Here is an 8,890-nt window from a genome sequence, read left to right as displayed (position 1 = left end):
ACCACCACACCTGGTCTTCTTGCTTTTTTGTTTTTAGAGATTTTTATCTACATGTTTTAATTTCTTTTTCTAGAAGTTTGAAACAGTACCAATTAACTGTCCCCCATATCTCTACCTTGAAATATAAAAAAAATTAACATGAAATTTATGACTATATTTTTCTTACCCACTGCAATTTTTGTTAATAAGATATTGATGTATAAATGTTACCTCTTTTTTTTTAACAACTAATATTGTATCTTACCACTATTTCTTTAATATAATGATTCTCGAAGCTTCTATGATTATTAATCCTAGTCAAATGCAATACACTGTATTTTTAAAGAGGGGCCTATGGTTAGTATATTCCTTAAAATTTTGTGTGCTTGAAAATTTATTTCTTTATTAAAATGACATTTAGGTTACACAATATTTGGTTAAGAATTATTTAAGTATACATATTATGTTATTATCAACTAATGTCTAGAGTTACCAAGAAGATTCTTGTAACTTGATTGCTTCCAGGATAATTATATACAGTGAATAGAAAATGTCCTTGTGGAGAGAATTCATAATGTCATACATCACTTTGTTACATCAAATACACAAATAGAAAATAGCTATATAATCAGATCACAAAATGATACCCCATATCTGCTTACTCTCATCATAGAGTAGGTACATTGAAATAAGAATGTATCTTCATTTCTTTTCACTTATATTTCACTTTTCACTATTAATGGAATTCATAATTGTCTCTGGAATTAACCAGTGATATAAGGAAGACTAGGGTTAACAGAACTTTCAAGTAATGCTGGTTTTACTGTGAAACAAATGTGGAAATAAAGAAGGCAGGCATCTGAATCACATGGCCACATTTCTTAGAATCTGGGGAGAGCTTTACAACAAAACTTTCTAAGAGGAACTGTTTCTAGGGTAGCGTAGGACATCACAGTTTAATCACAAATGGGAAAAGTGAGGATCATTCAGAATTCAATTCATTTGTAAATATCAAGATCTCTAAATACACCTTTGAAAGTGGGGATCCCTTGATTTTCTACTCTTCTTTGAATTCATCCAATTCTTTTAAAATTTCTTTTTCTAAGCTTCATAATTTCACCACTATGTGACCATATATAAGTTATTTAACAACTTTACATTTCAGTGCCTTCATTTAAAAATGGGGATATTAATAGAACCTGCTACATATGTAAGATAATGTATAAAATATGCTTAGTAATAAGTTTGGGATGTTGTAAACATTCAACAGAATCAGCTAGTACCTGTGCCAAGATCCTGGATTGCTCTGTGTCATGCTTAGGGGTGGAGGGTATACAAGTAAGAAGCCAGGGAAATGAAGTCCTTCTTAAACCTTTGACTTTAATTGTCTGTACATAAAAGATGTTTTTAAAATGTGGCAATTATATTGATATGTTAGAAAATTATTATCATATCATCAATTACCATCTTGGTGTACTGTAAACTGAGTACTGGGTCCTCCCCTATTCTCACCCCACACTCCGTTTCCTAAAGAGATCTCATATACTTCCACTGCTTACTATTCCCATGCCAGTGAGGCCCATATTTCTTAGTTGCAGATTTGAGTATCTTTTCTTAGTTCCACATCTGAATATTCAATTGTCTATTGACCATTTCTGCATTTCTGAGAGTTACTTCAAACTCGATATATCCAAAACTCAGCTCTTTATCTTTTTCTTCAGATTTTCTGCCACCTATGTTTTCTTCTTAAGGGCTCAAGTCCTAAACTCAAGTTCTTCAATTTTTCTTTTCCTTTTAGTATTTACCACTGATTTTTATTGATTCAACATTCTAAGTAAACCTTAAAGTGGTCCTCTCATCTCCATCCTTATCTCAGTTTAGGTCACAATGTTTTTGTCCTCTCTAATTGATTCCTTTGTCTCCTATTTTTTTCCCTTCATAATTGTTCTCCAAAAGTAGCCAGAGTGATTGTTCTTCAAACTCAAATTTGATAATGCTATTACTTAAAACCTTTCAGTGACTTTATTTGGTCTCAGAATGAAATCCAACTTCTTTAATATGACTTGTATTACTTAAAACCTTTCAGTGACTTTAGTTGGTCTCAGAATGAAATCCAACTTCTTTAACATGACTTGTATTACTTAAAACCTTTCAGTGACTTTAGTTGGTCTCAGAATGAAATCCAACTTCTTTAACATGACTTGCAGGGTGAGATTTGTCCTTAAGTCTACCTTTTTTTCAGCCCCCACCCTTGCCTTCGCACATACTCCATAATGCTGCTATTGTTACTTCTGTCTGACTCATTGGCTTTTAAACACTCTTCACCATGTTTTATGCCTCAATAACTCCTCATAACTCTTTATGTCTCAATTAGATGTCATATTTAAAGTGAATATTTCTCTAATGTTCCAGTGTTAGACACTCCCTGTTCAGGTAATAGTGTAGCATGACCCTGAACATAATTGTGTGTATATACCCTCAATTAAAACCTAATGAAAGCAGCACCCTTGACCATGTGTATTATCAGTGTGTTTCCAGAGTCTCACATAGTGCCTGGCATACAAGGGCATACTTACTTAATATTTTTCAAATGAATGATCTGTCAATATTAATATCACCAATAGAATTCTTACATGATTCTACTTTTTCTATGGCTTTACATATGTTGTCTAATAATTCTTAAACAGACTTTATTTATTAGATATATGTTTAAGAAATTGGTAGACAGTAGTCTTAGTAGAACAGCTCCTTTCTAATCTAATATCCATCAAGCAAATGACTAGTCTAAAAGGAGGATGTAGCTATGAGGGATTTATACCATGAAGCAGGTTGGTTGAGAATAAGGGACAATAATAACAATCAAAAAAGCTGACTAAACCACCTCCAATCAGACTCGAATGAGAAATTATATAAGAGAAATCAGTCTGTTTCATGGTACTTTCTTATTCATCATTTAATTTGTCATTTTAAAGTAATTATTTTCATCAAATTATTATTATTATTACAGATGAGGGCTCTGCTATGTTGTCCAGGCTGGCCTCTGACACCTGGGCTGAAGTGATCCTTCTCCTTCAGTTGTAGTTGGGACTAAATGTGTGTACCACCATACCCATCAATAAGTTGTTATTTTTAAGAACTATAGGTTTAAACTCAGGCACCCGTTTTTGTTTTGTTTTGTTTTGTTTTGTTTTGTTTTAAATATAATGAAAAATAATACATACCCTTGGAAACAGCATAAACATTGTTATAGTAGTCTAGCACCTAAATGAAAATGTGGACTGAGTTACGATTTACTATAATAACTTAAGAAGCCTTTGAAAATTAGCAATGGATCAAAGTATTTACATAAATTCAAGGCTTTTTCTTAGGATGAAAGGTAACACAGTTCCTTAACTTCTTTTAAAAGAAACTTTGAAATTAAACCTTATGGTCACAACTAGTCAAGATTTTCATTCAAAAATGTTGCTTAAATATCAAATTTCACAGATGCTATGTCCATTTTCTTCATAATCTTCTCATTACCACCATATCTTCAAAATCATCATTCTCTGATATCAATTTTCCACCTTCCCAGACATAAGTAATAGGGTTTTCAGGCAGCATAACAGAAACATCATAATCTGTTGGAGTAAGATATCAAACTTTTGAGTAAACCCGATCCCTAAATCCTCGGAAAAGGGAGTTTCCTCCTGTCAAGACAATGTTCTTAAAAAAAAATTCAGCTGCATTTCTTCAGGTAGATTCTGAATTGAATAGACAATACCTTCTGGAATTCCCATTTCTTGAAAGCCTATAACAGGATTAAAGAGTATTTCTGGAACAGCAAATCTCTCATTGCCCAGACGAAGAATTTGTTCCCCAAATTTATATTTTCCACTCAACACCATCTCTTCCCTTGGCTTAGAGAAGCCCTTTTTAATTGTACTGAAGTCAGGCAAGACATAGTCTATCATTACTGTATTTTCTTCTCTTTTCAACTTTGCAGTATCCATGTCTCTATCAAAAATCCTGAGACACATAGTATACATCTTCTTTCATTTGATTAATCACACGTGTTTCATCCATGCCATGTAGCTGCCGAATAATTGCTTCTTTTTTCCTTTTGCTTCTACAATAAGGAACTATATGTATAAAGGAATATCCACTATCAACAATGACACAGCACAATTCATAAGGATTACCTCGGAAATATCTATGTGTACTGAGAGCCCCAGCATTTTCTTTTAATACTGCTTGGAACTGGTATTCTTCAAATAGAATTTCATTTATTGATTCTTGAAGTATGGTTCAGTGATAATAATATTAGTATCTAAAAAATCAACTCTACTTTGTTACCCGATACATTTCTTTTCCAAAAAGGTAATCCCAAACTTGTCTTTGAACATTCCAATTCACCAAGAAGCCCTTTTGAAAAGGAAGGATGTAGAAGAGTCCGGAAGGGTCTTTTATTTCATCTGTCTGGTTCGCAGTAAAAGTGTTAAGGCGTACTGATTTTGACCGGATCTGACAATTAGGAATGACCGACACATTTTCATGGCTGTAACCAATTTTGGTGTTGTAAGCTCCGTTATCCAGCGCTAAGGTCGTTATCTCAGCACCTACTACACCGCAGCTGCCACTGTTTTCCCTTTCCGACCCCTCTGCTCCTACATTAGTTTTTAAATTCCCTTCAATTCCCTCTCCCTTTGCTCCTCACCATCAAATCCTGGCATGTTACAGAAATACTATTTGCCAAGTCATCCTATTCTACTTACCTGTTTTCTTTCTTAAGCATTCCAAAGGCCTCTCAGCTGATTCTCCTTTTGCCCCAATCCAGAATATTCTTCAATTCCTTTTTTAAGTTACCTATTTTTTAATTCTATCTTTAGGCTAGTGACCCACACTTGAAACATACAGAGCCACACTAACGTTAATTGCCACTAGCTTCCTGTAGTGACTTAAAGTTCTGTAATTTTCAGGAATTTTTTTTTTTTTTTTCCATTGAACTTTTACCCATTCTCCACTTTGTTTCTCTAGGATTATCACCATCACCCATCATTTTAAGCTTCCAAGAAGAGTGTGATCCTGCCAGCCAGTTGAGCCTCACGCTGGCTAATCACATTCACTTGAAAAGCTTTTGGAAAACAGATTCATGCTGTTTTTTTTTACCTGTAATTAAAGTCATAGACATTTTATCACCAAAAGGTCAGAGTACAAACTAGTTCATTCAGATTTACCCAGCTTAGTACCTGACACAAAATGAAATACTAAAGAAAAAGCTAGCTAAAATGCATTTCTCTTTTTGCTCACACTAATACTTTTAAAATTCTGCACAAATATAATTTATTGTCATATTGGAAATGCTGAAGGTTACCTTGGTCACTCATACATACATAGAAACTCTTCTCTAATTGATCCAAAGGCTATTAAAATACCAAGTAAACTTTCAGACTCCATGGTAAGCTTCTCACCATTTTAAAATAGCACCCAAACCTATGTTTACTTTCAAATAGTGTTCTCAAACAGTTTGGTTTTGTTTATATAAGTTATATCTAGCAATACTTATTTTTGTTAGAAATCAAAACTAAGCATTTAAAAAATTTATAATATCCAAGTGCTCTTTTCATTATCAATCAGAGTGATGACATTGTTACATGTCATGTAGGCTCTAGACCATTTCTCTGTACATCTGTAAGACAATGAAAGTGAAAGGGAAAATAATATTTTAGTATTACTAAAAGATCTTTGAACTCATGGATTCTCTGAAAGTATCTTACAGATGCCTAGGACTTCCTGGATCACACTTTGAGAAATACTGCTTTAATATATTGCCACCCATCAATATATTGCCACCCATCATTCTTGCAAGCATTGTAAACTTTTCTACATTTTCATAGCTTTTTGAGCATAATCTGTCATAAGAAGCAGTAGTAATTAGTTCCCAAAGTAAACCCTTTTACACTATTAGGTTTACTATGTAAACGAGTCTCCAGTTAATTAGGTAGGAGAAAAATTCAATTAAGCAAACCTTAAAAGGCATTGTAGGCAGAACCTTTATTATGATAATTTGCATTGGGAATGTTCAAGTATGAAATATCATATTCAGTGTTCTAGTAATTTATTTGCCTAAAATTTTCAAAAATATCTAATGGGAATAGTGATATAAAAGATAAAGCATAAATAATTTAAATTTTATAAAATATGGAAATTATATTTTTAAAATATGGAGCTTCTCTGATTATTTACCCTACTTTAAGTATCACAATCCAGATATTATACACTTTTGTTTATTGATTATAAGATTTCATTTGCATTTTGTGCATTAGTTAATCAGCTTTCCATTTTAAAATTTCTCTAGTAACTCATTTCAGAACCTTTTCTAATCCATCTATTTAAGTCTCCAGTAATTTCGCTACTCTCTATACCTACCAACAATGTTGAAATGTTAGAGCTGTGTGATTAAAGGCTACAATTGTTCTTTTCATCCATCATGCTTGAGTTTGCTTTTAATACTACTCTTACTTGGAGGTGGAGAAGCATTGAGCAGAGTCAGGTAGGATACAGATTTTACAATAAGGGAGGCTTTTCTCTTCCATCTCCGTTATATTCTATCTTGTGAACTTCTGTTCAGATTGTGGCTGTTAAATGAGATGTAGGAGAAATCTCATTCTCTGCCTTCTCAGGAGTACTATTTGTCTTCAATAATTAGGAAAATTATTTTAGCCAAAGGGAAATTATCAAATGAAGCTAATGAAGCCCAAGGTAGAATCTTGCAAAACAACTCCAAACATATGTACCCCAAGGTTTTGCAGAATTTTAAATAGCTTCTGATTCAAATGGATTTGAGAAAAACTTCACTAAATAAAGCTAAATAGTTTCATTTGTTTTGAGACTTCTCAAACTTACTTGATTGTGTCTCTTATTAGTTGCTAAGAGGAGGGTAGAATGTATAGAATGCCCAAAATAACACTGCAAAAAATTTTAATAGGAGTATATCTCAAGTGACAGTTCTGAAGAATGTATTTTAGAAAAGGTTATTTTAGATCTTAGTAAGTGTTTTACACTTGATAAAAGAGGGTAATTATGAGTTTTGTTTGTTTTTAATTTGCTGTACTGTTAGAAATTGATTTTTAATTATTTCATATGGGCAGAAAGATGTTCAGAAAACTATTGCTTTGATTCACTAATATTTAAGCATATTGAAGAAATAGGAAGAAAGTGTTCTAGGTTTTTGAGTAAAATAACTGTAATGCCAGTTACTCAAAAATAAAATACTCCACTTATACTTGACCTTAGGCTAAAATCATATTGAAGAATCAACATCTACTATTGGAAACCTAGCTAAAGTGTGGCCAGATTTTATCATGAGTTGATTGTAAACAGGCTGCTTTTAAGTTGGTGAGGGAAGCTGGTCTTCTTTTACAGCATGTATAAACAGGGCCAGAATCGGGCTGACTAGAGCCTGAGAACATGTTAGGTCGCTTCATATTCAATTCACAGTCTTATAAAGAGAAGAAAAATGAGCCTTGTCCAAAACTCTTACCTCAGCACCCACTGGCAAAAATAAAATGTAAGCTGGGGACCAAGTCTCTTTGAAGCTGATTTTTTAAAAACTCTCTAACAGGCCTCTGGTGGTTACAGATATTGATCGTCAGAAAGTAATCTGTTCAGGTTTGGGGGCATGCCAGTACAAATTGTGGAATGCATTCCTTCCTCTCCAAGGACATGTTGAGCTTTTTACATTGTCCATACTGGTTCACTTGACAGCTGTCTACCCTATTTGACATGAATTATTTTCTATCTTTTGTGGATATGTAATTAAATATATTTTAAAAATAGGAAATTTTATTAACATAGAATCTTTAGCTCGAGTCAAAACATTCTTTTCATCTTTTTTAACCCTCATTTTTCTTCCATAATCATTATTTGATTCCCTCTGGCTGCCTGTTACTTATTTGTAATAGTACCATTCATCCATTGAGACCTTTCCATCTGTCACACAGCTTTGCTTTCTTTCCCCAGAAGCTTTATTCTCCTACTGTGCCATGTTTACTTTTTTTTTTCCTTTTTCTTTCTCTCTTTTTGTCTACTAGTTGGATTGAGCACTCTTTTGTGCAGGTGTTTTCATCTTTCATTTTTGTTATTTTTTGATTTTTGCTAGGAAAATAATGCTGACTTAGATAAAAGTGACACTCAGAAAGGGCATATTTGCTAATCTTTAAAGACAAATATATTTTTTTAATTCCATGTTTTTATTTTGATATATAAAAGATAGAATTTGAGTAGATCCAGAACATTCTGATTGCTAAGTGAAGTAGTAGGAATTGCTTCAACCAGTATTTACATGTGGTATGAGAGTGATGCTGGTATTTTACTCTCCATGTGTCTATTAAATGTTCCTTAAGTGTTATTGCTGATTAAAGGCTTATTTACTGTGAATTCCGATGCTTAAAAATACTTAAACATAAAGACTAACATTTTTGGATATTAATTCCCCTCAGAGATTACCAACAAGTTGTATTAAAAGGTAGCTATTTTCTGCCTAGAGAACAGATTCTAGGGATAGGAAAATAAATGCAAGCATTCATGATAAGATTAAGTGATTGAAAAGTCTCCATTTTGCTTACATTATTGGTGAATTTTTCTTAATTATGTTATGGTAAAGTATTGAAAGAGAAGATTCTTTCCTTATTGATAAACATTTTGAAATTAATAACCTAGATTATTGAATGTTTTCTAGAACAAACTCAAGGTCATAAAAATAATGAATTTTATATTAACGAATGCAAATGCATTTCTATTTTTGCATCCTAGGAAGAGTATTAACTTTTCTTTTTGTTGTTTTTGACCTAATACTTTGGATTTAAATCTTGAATGATGTGCAATATGTCTTTTCAAAATAGCGGTATTTTGCTAATGAATTCCTCAGTGG

General features: G+C 32.8%; 1 pseudogene across 1 annotated transcript; it reads right to left on the bottom strand.

Annotated features, from left to right (window-relative positions):
* Positions 1 to 3,452: 3,452 nt before the first annotated feature.
* Positions 3,453 to 5,149, bottom strand: LOC108288686 (annotated as a pseudogene). The gene is made up of 2 exons (XR_005196749.1): positions 5,128 to 5,149; positions 3,453 to 4,625 (listed from the first exon to the last, which is right to left on the bottom strand). The product of XR_005196749.1 is annotated as an actin-related protein 6-like (transcript).
* Between the last annotated feature and the right edge of the window lie 3,741 nt (positions 5,150 to 8,890).

This window comes from Cebus imitator, unplaced genomic scaffold, assembly GCF_001604975.1.
Source record: "Cebus imitator isolate Cc_AM_T3 unplaced genomic scaffold, Cebus_imitator-1.0 Scaffold382, whole genome shotgun sequence".
NCBI classification, from domain to species: Eukaryota; Metazoa; Chordata; class Mammalia; order Primates; family Cebidae; genus Cebus; species Cebus imitator.
This window is presented reverse-complemented; position numbering and strand designations above follow the sequence as displayed.